The following is a 13,816-nucleotide window of genomic DNA, read 5'->3' as shown; positions in this document are numbered from 1 at the left end:
CCAAGATATTCTAGATGCTCATATGAGATCCAATCACCTCCTAGAAAGAGTAAGTAGACAGTAGAGGGAAGTTTTGAAGGACAAGTCTAAGAAGCCAGTTGGCCAGAATCATATCCCAACTCTGCCTCTAGCCAACTTAAGCTCTCTGTGCAAAACACAACTCCTCTGTGTCACCATAAGTTTTGCCTAATAGATTTTTGATATTAAATAGATAAGCAACACTTACACTTTGACTTATAATAATCATTTAATACATTCAAACTACTTTTATTATATTCATATTTCAAGTTCCTTTTCACTAGACTTATCGTCAAGATTTTTCTTATTCAATATATACATATGTGAAGCTATAATTAGTTCTGAGCTTTTCTTAGTTCTTGCCTCCTAAGAATTAACTGACGCATTTAGAGCAATGACTAAATAAAGATTCCCTGTCTCTCGGTAAAATTAGATTTTTCTTACCTTCCGTAGACAATCTTACAGCCTGTTCCCTTTCATTCAATAAATGAAATGCTAATTTTTACTTAAATCTGCTGAATTATATTAGCATATATTACTTATACATTTACACCTATTTATTTATTTATGCTTCTTTCTCCCTCTTGCTGAAATGAGTGAATTGTCTGAATGGCTGAAGATGTCATTCTCTGCAAGCTTCATATAGATCATAATAAATTTTGAATAAGTTAGAAGCAGAAGGTAAGTTATAGTTTTGCATAGCAAAAAACAAGTATGGTTGTGCAAGTTAAGAACTCGGTGGCAAAGCCATAAAATTCAGGTTCAGATTTTTCTGGGATGGCTCAGAAAATTTATACTTTAAAGTACTCAATTTGTACTGTCATATGAACTTAGAGCTAGATAAAAATGGCATTTCATTTAGGACTGGCTAATCTGTGAGTATATAAAAGAATATTTCACAGTTTTAATTGTTATTACTGCAATTCATTAAAAAAACAAAAAACAAAAAACTTTTTCTCCAACAAAAATATTTTCCTCAAGAAAGTTTTACAAAAATTCTGTAAGGTGGCAGCATTTTCATGTAGCATGCCAACACGCATGTTTTGTAAGCTCATACATTTATGGTGTGGTAAGAATGTTAAACCACAATTCATAAAGTGAAAAGGCTAATGGAAAATCTCTCTTGTATTTCTGAAGCCAGCCAGCTGCTTAGACTTACATATTTTAATTCATAAATTATGACCTCGCATCATATAATTCTGTATATTGGACATACTTTCGGTGGGAAAATTGTGGACGTTTTCCCTCACAGACCTTATTAAATGAAAAACAAGGCATAAAATGTAGGTTTTCTGTTAGAAATCTAGTAATCACTCCATATTTGAACTTTATTTCAATAATAATGATATGCTTGCTACTCTTAGAATGGATACTACACTTGATCTTAGCCAAAAGGCTGAGAAGCAATAATGATAAATATCTAGCAACTCTTTTCCCAATATGATATTAAATAAGAGAAAGATTGTTATATACACAGAAAAACTGAACCTGAAAGATGATATACCAAAATGGTACTGGTACTTAAAAGAATAAAATCATGGGATTTTACCTTATAGCTTATACATTTCAGTACCTTTAAGTTGTTTTTTATTTTTTTAACTTGAACATATATAACTTTAGAAATTGATGTAGCAGGGAATGCAATACCACTCCTTTTTAAATGGATTTTATTCTCTCATTTAATCTCTGGCTTTGTGTGCCTAGGGATATAAGTTTAACATTTGAGAGTACTTAGTATTCAATTAAACCATGAAAAAAAAATTGCTTTATTAACAAAGAACTTTCAATCAAGCTAGATGTGATCAAACACAAAATCTCTGCTAAAAAATGATGAAAGTGTGTTTAAGTTTAAAGAGCTAATGACATATACGCTATTTAACAGTTGTTTAAAGCAACTGTAATTTATTTCCAACAAAAATCTCCTGGGTCTTAATTCAATGCCATTGCTATTATCTTAGTTAGCCAATGCTGTAATACTGTGGAACCAAATACCTGATATTGATGTCTTTTTTGTTCTCTCTCTCTCACCATTTATTCTCTTCTTAATTTTTATTTTATATTGGCATATAGTTAACAATATTGTGTTAGCTTCAGGTGTACAGCAAAATGATTCAGTTATACATATATGTGTATCTATTCTTTTTCAAACACTGCTGTATTTAAAATGAATAGCCAGAAAGGTCTTACTATGTAGCACAGGGAACTTCGCTCAATTTTATGTAACAATGTAAATGAGAAAAAAAATCTGATATTAATGTCTTGCTCCCATGTTAGCAGGTAAGCTTGAGAGGCTCTCCTGCTCTTTGCTTTCTTTATTTTGATACTAGAAGTCCACTTGAAAGTGAAAGTAAAAGTCGCTCAGTTGTGTCCTGACTCTTTGCAACACCATTACACAGTCCATGGAATTCTCCAGGTGAGAATTCTGAAGTGGGTAGCCATTCCCTTCTCCAGGGGGTCCTCCCAATCCAGGGATTAAACCCATGTCTCTCGCATTGTGGGCATATTCTTTACCAGCTGAACCACAAGGGAAGCCCAAGAATACTGGAGTCAGTAGCTTATCCTTTCTCCAGTGGATCTTCCCCACTCAGGAATCGAACCGGGGTCTCCTGAATTGCAGGTGGATTCTTTACCAACAGAGCAACGAGGGAAGCCCAGAATGAACCCTGTAAGAGTGGTTGGAAGCTCCGCAAAATGTGGGGAAGCCAGATACTCATTGAGACCTCCATTCGAATACACTGGTACCAGCTACAGTAGAGAAGTGTATCCCTCCTATGGAGGTGGGGTTATAGGGCAAGGAGAAAATTTTGGTAAGTAATAATGAATCTGGGCTGCCCCGGTGGCTCAGTGGTAAAGAATCCACCTACCAATGCAAAACACTCGGGGTCTATCCCTGGGTCAAGAAGATCCTCTGGAGAAGGAAATGGCAACCCATTCCAGTATTCTTTCCTGAGAAATGCTATGGACAGAGGAACCTGCCAGTCTACAGTCCATGGGGTGGCAAAAGAGTCAGAGAGGACTCAGGTGGCTAAACAATAGCACAACAATAAATGAAGGTTGAAGCTGTGTCTACCATGATGCTAGAGATAAGAGATATAAACAACACAGTGTTGGGTGATAAATGTAGATGATTAATGTTATATAGAAAATATGGAATCAGAAAGTCAGATATTACCTACATTCTTTTGAGAAAGTCTGGAAAATCTTTATGGAGTCGATAATACTAGAACTATGTCTGGAGAAAAAGTGTGAGTTCACAAGGAGAACAGATAGGTGAGACCATACAGAGAGCATAGCTTATACAAAAAAATGGAAATACAGAGTCACAGAAAGCATTAATTGATTAAGAAAACGTGTACCATATAAGAATTGAGACTGGATTATCTGGAGAGAAGTAGCAGGACTAAGACAGAAATGTAGGCTTAGAGAGAATTGTAAGATATTTGACTATAATGTTACAATTTGTGAAATCTACCTTATGGATTATAAGCTATATATTGAGTTACTTTATACTGCAGACCAGTTTATTACACAACATAGTGGTTTAAAGTAACATCATTTATACAGTTAATAATTCTATGTGCCAGCAATAGGGACTGGGTTCAAGGCGGTGGCTCCTCTGATCTCTATCAGGCTCACTGATGTGACTGCAGTATTTTTGGGTAAACAGAAGACTAGTTTGATTAGTTTGAATTCCAGTTGAGCTATTTCAAATCCTCAAAGGTGATGCTGTGAAAGTGCTACACTCAATATGCCAGCAAATTTGGAAAACTCAGCAGTGGCCACAGGAATGGAAAAGGTCAGTTTTCATTCCAATCCCAAAGAAAGCCAATGCCAAAGAATGCTCAAACTACCGCACAATTGCACTCATCTCACATGCTAGTAAAGTAATGCTCAAAATTCTCCAAGCCAGGCTTCAGCAATATGTGAACCGTGAACTTCCAGATGTTCAAGCTGGTTTTAGAAAAGGCAGAGGAACCAGAGATCAAATTGCCAATATCCACTGGATCATCGAAAAAGCAAGAGAGTTCCAGAAAAACATCTATTTCTGCTTTATTGACTATGCCAAAACCTTTGACTGTGTGGATCACAATAAACTGTGGAAAATTCTGAAAGAGATGGGAATACCAGACCATCTGACCTGTCTCTTGAGAAACCTGTATGCAGGTCAGGAAGCAACAGTTAGAACTGGACATGGAACAACAACTGGTTCCAAATAGGAGAAGGAGTCCGTCAAGGCTGTATATTGTCACCCTGCTTATTTAACTTATATGCAGAGTACATCATGAGAAACGCTGGGCTTGAAGAAACACAAGCTGGAATCAAGATTGCCGGGAGAAATATCAATAACCTCAGATATGCGGATGACACCACCCTTATGGCAGAGAGTGAAGAAGAACTAAAGAGCCTCTTGATGAAGGTGAAGGAGGAGAGTGAAAAAGTTGGCTTAAAGCTCAACATTCAGAAAACTAAGATCATGGCATCTGGTCCCATCACTTCATGGCAAATAGATGGGGAAACAGTGGAAACAGTGTCAGACTTTATTTTTGGGGGCTCCAAAATCACTGCTGATGGTGATTGCAGCCATGAAATTAAAAGACGCTTACTCCTTGGCAGGAAGGTTATGGCCAACCTAGATAGCATATTTAAAAGCAGAGACACTACTTTGCCAACAAAAGTACGTCTAGTCAAGGCTATGGTTTTTCCAGTGGTCATGTATGGATGTGAGAGTTGGACGGTGAAGAAAGCTGAGCACCGTAGAATTGATGCGTTTGAACTGTAGTGTTGGAGAAGACTCTTGAGAGTCCCTTGGACTGCAAGGAGATCCAATCAATGCATCCTAAAAGAGATCAATCCTGGATGTTAATTGGAAGGTCTGATGTTGAAGCTGAAACTCCAATACTTTGACCACCTCATGCGAAGGGTTGACTCATTGGAAAAGACCCTAATGCTGGGTAGGATTAGAAGCGGGAGGAGAAGGGGACGACAGAGGATGAGACGGTTGGATGGCATCACCAACTCGATGAACATGGGTTTGGGTAGACTCCAGGAGTTGGTGATGGACAGGGAGGCCTGGCGTGCTGCAGTTCATGGGGTCTCAAAGAGTCGGACACGACTGAGCGACTGAACTGAACTGAACTGAACTGAACTGAACTGAAGACTAGTTTGATTAGGAGTCACGTGAAATCTGATCCTTCATTGGATTAGCCCAGGCTTATTTTCTTGGGGAAGACAGATAAATCCCAGGAGAAAGGGTGGGATTGTTGAAGGTGTCCACAACCTAGATTTGGAAACTTCATATTAATATCTTTCTATTTCATTGCATTGGCCAAAGCAACTCATAAGATCAACCGAGGGACAATAGACTCCAGTTCTTGAGAGTAAAAGCTTAAGTCATATCGCATGTGGAATGGAAAGCGAAAAGAGTAAAAGATTGATTGTGTCCATGTTTACAGCTTACCAAAAGGGACTTCTGAATGATTTTATTGGCACAGTGGGTGTAAACTCTGTGCTGGATTCATTTTGAATCTCATCACCCGACTTCAGGATAATCAAATCTTGAGAAAAGAAAAAAATAAAGGGCTACAGGAACTAAAAATATTAGAGTATTTCTAAAAGTATGAGAGTTGTTTTGTTTTTTTTTTTTCTTTTTCAATTTTCTCCTAAGGGACTCTGAAACCCTTGGACTCTTACCAAGGCAGTCCGATGTTCTTGCCTTTCCCACTGGCCAAACAGAAAACACTCCCAGGTTAAAAAAAAAAAAAAAAAAATCCCTCATATTGTGTCTCATGCCAGTAATATCACAAAACAAAATTAATTTCAGTTAAAAAGTATTTTCTTAAACAAATCCTTGTGCATATTAAGAAAGGCATTCAGTGCTTATATATGAGCCACATTTAACATAAATCAGAATAGAAGTGTAATTCACGGGTTGTGTATTCGACTACAACTGGTAGGAGAATAAACCTGATTGTGAGATACTAATAGGAGTGTGAATCCTGTTTTGAGCCTCTTCACTGTTTACTGTTGTTATTTTCTAGAAATGGGGTTGGGGTTGGGGGGAGTCGGGAAAAGGAAGATTAGCAACAGAGGGGCAGGATGCAAAGTGAAAGTCGCTCAGTCATGTCCAACTCTTTGTGACTCTGTGAACTATACAGTCCATGGAATTCTTCGGGCCAGAATACTGGAGTCGGTAGCTGTTCCCTTCTCCAGGGGATCCTCCCAACCCAGGGATGGAACCCAGGTCTCGTGCATTGCAGGCAGATTCTTTACCTGCTGAGCCCCAAGGGCGGGATACAGCACCTTTAATACCATTTCTCCTCAGATAGGAGGGCCAAGAGGTTTCTAATCAGAGTGTAAAAGGAACTGGAATGGAGCGAATGGGGCATAAAGACTTTGGCCCTTGATGTGGTTAGTTTTTCTTCTGAGATCCTTCTTATTTATTTATTTAGGTTGTGTCGCATGTGGGATCTTATTTTACGGATCAGGGATTGAACTCATGACCCCTGAATTGGAAATGCAGATTCTTAACCACTGGACCACCAGGAAAGTACCTAAGATCCTTTTAATGATAATTTGCAATGACTGTTATCTCCTTTCATGAAGCTTATAGGAGGAGACTTATGCTATTCCCAGATATAGACTGGCTTAAGTTTTCTCTTAAGTACACCTTTTCTATATTTGTAACTAAAACAACCATGTGTTGGACAAGAAAGTATTTTGGTAGCAGCCTTTCTCCTCTCAACATGCACTGTGTTTTGAAAACTGAATGTTTGTTAAGTGGAGCTAAGCCACATTTCTTCCCATGTATCTATTGACACACATGAATACATAGAAAGTTGAAGGAGGCTCCTGCCAGAAAAGAGAATGATATAACAAATATATGCATTGAGTTGGCCAAAAATATAACATTTTATGGAAAACCTGAGCAAACTTTTTGGCTAACCCAATATCTACACTGTGGCTCAGCAGTAAAGAATCCACTGGCCTATGCAAAAGATTCAGGTTCGATCCCTGGGTCAGGAAGATCCCCTGGCGAAGGGAATGGCAACTCACTCCAGTATTCTTGCCTGGGAAATTCCTTGGATAAAGGAGTCTGGCAGGCTACAGTCCATGGAATCTCAAAGAGTTGGACACAACTCAGTGACTAAACAACAACTATATATATATGGAAATTCTAATATAGTGAAACAAATTTTGAGAAAAGAAAGGCTTTTATTGAAGCCATGATATAGGAAAAGACTACAGTGTATCATCTTCTAGAACAAGTCTTTTGAAGGGACCCTGGTTCTGGGCATAGAGTGGAACCTGTACTATAATTCATTTTGGGAAAAATGTTGCATATTTTAGAACACATGTGTTTTATCCATAGGCCCTTTGAAAAAAGACATTAATGATTTGAGAAAAAAATTTTAAACCTGAATGCAACCAGAGAGATTATCATTAATGAATCAAATATTTTAATGCAGCTTTGGAATATGGAGAGTAGTTGATATTTTTTGGATGGACAAGCCAAAGCAGAGGAAAAAAAGCAGCTTGGACCAGGAGTGGGAAAACAGTACCTGGATGCTAATCTTCTTTCTTCCATGTGGATTTCCAGAGACTTTAATCTCCGAGCTGTAATTTATTGTGAGGCTTCCCCAGTGGTTCAGTGGTGAAGATTCCACCTGCCGATGCAGGAGACACAGGTTCAGTCTCTGGATCGGGAAGATCCCCTGGGGAAGGAAATCACAACCCACTCCAGTATTCTTGCTTGGCAAAGCCCATGTAGCCTGGTGGGCTACAGTCCAGGGGATGGCAAAAGAGTCAGACACGACGTAGCGTAACAACATAATTTATCATACATACAGAGACACTTTTGAGAGCACAACAAAAGTACATCAAGGCTATCCTGAGCAAAAGAGCGCATGCAGTCACAGTACTCAGAGAGAGCTTTCTAACAGGGTACAGAAGTGTGCTCTGGGTGGTAATCAGACAGTTGTAGGAAAAAGTCTGAGAAGAGCTGGGAATCTGGACTCCTCTCCTATCCCTGAAAGGAGAGCTTATTGCAAACTTTGTTCCAGCCAAAGACCTGATATCCGTTGCTGTCTAAACACGTGAAATATTTTCCTAAGACACAATCTTCTCTGTTCTCTAATAAATGAGAGTAAGCATGAATTAAGGAAAGATGGAATCACCAACCAGGACAAATAGTTTATTCAATATTTTGAACATTTTGCTAAATATTTGGTAGAAGACCATGTGGGAAAGTCTGGAATTTCTGCTCAAGAAATAGAAGAGTTAAAATTGTTGTATTTTGGTGAAAATGTCCCTTCATTTTTACTTATAAACTAGTAAGGACGGAACATCCTCAGTATAATCCATTATGAGTTTTTGCATGTGGGTTTCCAGGGACGTGGAGAAGGAAATGGTAAACCACTCCAGAATCCTTGCCTGGAAAATCTGATAGACAAAGAAGCCTGGTGGGCTGAAGTCCCTGGGGTCGCAAAGAGTTGGGCACAACTGAGCGACTAATACTTTCACTTCCATGGGATATGTTGGGTGGTGAGTGTAGCAAGTCCAAAATGTCAATATTCTTTGGCATGTGAGGAAAGAAAGAGGTACATCAAATGTAAGGTTTATTTCTACCAACAGTGCCCTCGACCTGGTGGTTATGTTACGTATAATATAAGGACTTCCTGAATATAAACACACTAGTTGTCTTACAAATATCCAAAAGAGATCAACAGGATAAGTGAAAGAACTATTTTCAATGTCAAAATGGATAGGAGAAAAGAGATGAAGGTGAGTTTGAGGCATGTGGCCTCTGCCAGAGGAAGGGGCATAACAGAGACAGGGCAAGAAATTTTAGCAAGATGTTCACCAACCCAGGAGTTGCATTCTATACAATAGGTTTTCCTAAGACAAGCCTTGTCTTCTCAATGTCCCTGAAATCCCATGGGTGGAAAAAATACTGATCAGATTTTTATGAACTTCAGATAGTAAATGGGGCTTCCTTGGTGGCTCAGCGGTAAAGAACTCACATGCAGTGCAGGAGAAGCAGGAGACACGGGTTCATTCCCTAGGTAGGGAGGATCTCCTGGAGGAGGGCATGGCTACCCATTCCAGTATTCTTGCCTAAAGAATCCCATGGACAGAGGAGCCTGGCAGGCTACAGTCCATTGGGTTGCAAAGAGTGGGACATAACTGAAGCGACTGAGCGTGCATGCCCTGATTGTAAATAGGCCTTAGTATTGCATTAGCAAAGATGGAGAAAGAGAAGAACTCCCACAACCTGCCTGCTTTCCTTCTCTTAGAATGTGTGAGAAGCTGAATGGGATGAGAAAATGAATGCAGATAAGCAAATTCCTGTCTTGCAGTTGTAACTAAGTCCTGGAGCAAAGGGAGGCTTCCTCTGCTTGACCTGGCCCCTCCTCTATCCCCAGATGGTGGAACCCTCTTTTCAGGGTTTCCTTTCTCCTCACTTCCTCTTCTTTCCCTTCACTTGCAGAAGGCCTAGAGGTATATTTGCTGTGCACAATAAAACATGCACTTTCCTCTTGGACCCTAATGAGCAGACTAATGGGAAAATACACTTCAATCATCACAACACATCATCAAGCAGTTGCTGATTTCATACATCTGTACTACTCTATTTCTTTTGATGTGGCATACAGAATTAGAAAAATATTGTTAATCCAGAATGTGTGAATCAGCAAGAGAATCTGGTGAGGCATATTTTCTCATATATGAAAAGTCAGTGGATTCACTTAATCCTTCCGATCTCACACTCAGATCTTACCATCCCCTTCCCAAGAGCTGTGTCAGGAATTTTAGCTTTTCCTATTTCTGCTTTATTGTTTTAAGACCTTCTTCTCACCTTAAAGTAAACATTTCCACATCCTGCTTAATGAAGACACGCCTTTGGAGATAATGCCTGGAAATCATGGTTATTCTGTGTCATCAGTCTTAATACTTGGTACATTAGCTTATCAGTTTTAAGGATATGATAACAAAAAACGTGGTAAATGCAATGAACATTGGTAGTAACGTGAATTTTTGAATAAAATATAAATTATTTATTTTTGTGTAGATATTTGTAATTCTTTTATATACCTGGCTAATTAGACTGCTAATTAGACTACATGATTGTTAAATTGAAAGAGCATCTCATTAAATGATATTGAAGCCAAAAAAGGTAGAGAACAAATAGTTACTAAATGGGTCACACATACCACTAGCTTCCAAACTCAATTCTTCATTTGAATAAGTTTAATTTACCCTTTTATTAAAAGTTCAGAAAAAGTATCTTATATTTATTGAGACAGAAAATTGTTTTGACTCAGATGTGTGGGCCCAAATATATGCTTTTTCCATTATGCCCTGCTCTCTTTATTTACAATGTCTAGTATTAACAAAATGAAGCAACTGCAGTAATTGCAAAAGTTGGCCATTTTTTTAAATTAATTTCATATCTATTCAGATATGAAGTTTTAGCCTGTATACTGATGAAATATTCCTCTTCTGAAACCCTTGAAATACTCTATTGAGCTAATGCTAGGGAAAAAAACAAAAAAACAAAAACAGAGTTCTAGTCTGATTCTCTTATTAAATTACTGCACCATTCTGGACATACTGCATATTCACTCAAGATCCCATTTGTTTACCACCAAAGGAGTGGACAAAATTAAATAAACTTTAATGTACTTCAAACTTTAAAATTCTATTTTTATAACACATCATATGGGTTTTTTCTTCATATTTTGTTTTAAACCTTAGAGTAACAGAGAAAAGTTTTTTACATTTCTGAAAAATATTTTGATTTTCTTATGGAAATAGACAGATAGATGAAATCAGAGTCTTTACCAATGACCAATAAAAATGATGGCTTGATTATAACAACATCATGTGATCATTCAGTTCAGTTCAGTTGCTCAGTCGTGTCCAACTCTTTGTGACTCCATGGACCGCAGCATGCCAGGTCTCCGTGTCCATCATCAACTCCTGGAGTTTACCCAAACTCATGTCCATTGAGTCAGTGACGCCATTTGACCATCTCATGCTCTGTCATCCCCTTCTTCTCCTGCCCTAAATCTTTCCCAGCATCAGGGTCTTTTCAAATGAGTCAGCTCTTTGCATCAGGTGGCCAAAGTATGGAGTTTCAGCTTCAACATCAGTCCTTCCAATGAACACTCAGGATCGATATCCTTTAGGATGGACTGGTTGGATCTCCTTGCAGTCCAAGGGACTCTCAAGAGTCTTCTCCAACACCACAGTTCAAAAGCATCAATTCTTGGGTGCTCAGCTTTCTTTATAGTCCAACTCTCACATCCATACATGACTACTGGAAAAACCATAGCATTGACTAGATTCTAGCTAATTTGGATAGTTGGCAACTTTCTGATGAAAAGTAATTGCAGCCTAGATCTTAATAGAATGTAAACTTTCCAGTTAATTTAATAGAATGAAAAAAATTTCAAGCAGAAAAGAGTTATTCTGTTTATAAAGGATGACTACTTTATCACTATATGGGAACTCTCACACTCATTCACACCATTAGTCACTACTTTGTTTATATATTTGTGAATTCATTTTGGAAATATCTGAAGAGATGCATTCCATCCCGTCACCCTAAGAACTCTGTTTAAATCATTTGTTGTTTCTTTGTTTCTTATCTAGATTTTGTACAATATAGGACACAAATCAATTGTTGTTTTCTCAACCAAACTGAGATTTTCCTGGTTTTTCATACAGTGAGTAATTTTGGATTGTGTTCTACACAATAGAGATTTGAAAGGCATCCAATTTCTCATCAGAAAATATAAACACCCAAGGAAATATCTTTAAATGCTGAAAGAAAAGACTTTCAACTCAGAATTTTATATCTGGTGAAAATATCATTGAGGAATGAAGATTAAAAAAAAGACATATTTTTATAAAGTAAGAAAATTAACTGATTTCAGTGATCCACTCAGAGAATTACTGAAGGACGTTTCTTAAGTAGAAATGAAATTATACTAGAGGGAAATATGGAACATCAGTAATAAAAGAAAAGCAACAGCAATGATTAATACTGAGTGAATGTGAAAAACAAATATCTTCCCCTTGACTTTTGAAATGTGTTTTACAGAAAAAGAAATTGTTATGGGATTTCCATAGTACGTAGATATAATACCTAAGACAATTCAAAATAAATGTAGCAGATTAAAGGGCTCTTGATGATGGTTAGCATTCTGCATTCCATGTGAGGTGGCAAAACATTGATTGTAATTGAGTAACAAAAGCTAAGTATGTATATTATAACTTTAGAGCAAGCACTGAAAAGACCAAAAAATAAAAAGATACAGTTAAAAACACAATGCTAAATTAAAATAAATAAGAAAATAAAGCTCAAATGGCAAGAAAAATGAACAAATGGAGAATGTAGGAAATAAGTAATATAATGGTAGATTTAAATCCAAACATTTTAACAATTATATTAAATATAAATGGTTAAACATATCAGTTCAAAGACAGATTATCATATGGAAAATGGTACATCATGCATATGCAAGCAATAATCAAAAGAAAGCTGAACTAGCTATTTACATCAAACTAACCAGACTTCAAAGCAAAGAAAATTGCAATATCTCTGCATTAGAAGATTACACTATCACACTGAAAAGGATCACCATGAAATTACTAATGACTACTCTCTAATCCAAACCAGGTGTGACACAAAGATATAGCAAAAATTGTGTAGAAATCAAACTGAGAAATGTTACTTGACAAGGAAAATGATAAATTATATACTACATAAATGCCCTTGCAAGCACACTTCTATTTTTTTTTAGCATCTTCAAACAGCTTTTTTCTTTCTTTTCTTTCCCCCAAAGCCCAAAGAACATATTAAAAAAGACATTTTTAGTTATTGAGCTAAAATAAAATTAATGGGTTGGCCAAAATGTTCATTTGTTTTTTTCCATAAGATGACTCTGGTAGGGCTTAGTTGTCTTTAACTTCATTCAAAACAATTTGATTAGATTGCATTGCAACAGCTGTCATATCAGTGTGAATTTGAAAAAAAAAAAAGCTGATAAAAATTGGTGAATTTTCAGTAGTAATTTTAATACTGAAGATGGACATAAAAGCAATATTTTCAGCATATTATGCTTTATTATTTCAACAAAGGTTAAAATGCAACTGAAAGGCAAAAAAAAAAAAAAAGATTTGTGCAATGTTTGGAGAAGGTGCTGTGACTGATCGAATGGGTCGAAAGTGGTTTGTGAAGTTTCATGCTAGATATTTCTTGCTGGATGATGCTCTGCAGTCAAGCAGACCAGTTGAGGTTCTAGTGATCAAATCAAAACATTAATTGAGGGCAATCAACATTATACACATGGGATATAGCCAACTCAAAATATCCAAATTAAGCTTTGAAAAGTATTTGCACTAGCTTGGATATGTTAATCACTTTGTGTTTGGGCTCCACATAAGTTAAAAGAAAAAAATTTTCTTGACTGTATTTCTGAATATGATTCTCTACCTGTATGTTAACAGAAATGTTCTGTTTTTAAAACAAATTGTGACAATGATGAAAAGTACATTCTGTAAAATAATGTGGAGTGGAAGACATCCTGGGGCAAGCAAAATGAACCACCACCAACTACACCAAAGGCCAGTCTTCATCCAAAGAAGGTGATGTGTGTATATGGTGGGATTGGAAGGGAGTCCTCTATTATAAAACCAAACGATTAATTCCAGCAAGTACTGCTCTCAGTTGGGTGTCCCTGCTGGCTCAGTAGTGAAGAATCCACCTACCATGCAGGAGACATGGTTTCAA

General features: G+C 37.2%; 1 pseudogene; it reads right to left on the bottom strand.

The window, feature by feature from the left end:
* Positions 1 to 1,256: 1,256 nt before the first annotated feature.
* On the bottom strand, positions 1,257 to 1,426 carry LOC145540084 (U2 spliceosomal RNA; annotated as a pseudogene).
* Between the last annotated feature and the right edge of the window lie 12,390 nt (positions 1,427 to 13,816).

Source organism: Giraffa tippelskirchi, chromosome 2 (genome assembly GCF_054371585.1).
Source record: "Giraffa tippelskirchi isolate mGirTip1 chromosome 2, T2T-mGirTip1v1.2.pri, whole genome shotgun sequence".
Lineage (NCBI taxonomy): Eukaryota > Metazoa > Chordata > Mammalia > Artiodactyla > Giraffidae > Giraffa > Giraffa tippelskirchi.
The sequence above is the reverse complement of the archived record's forward strand: the minus strand, read 5'-3'. Positions and strand labels throughout refer to the sequence as shown.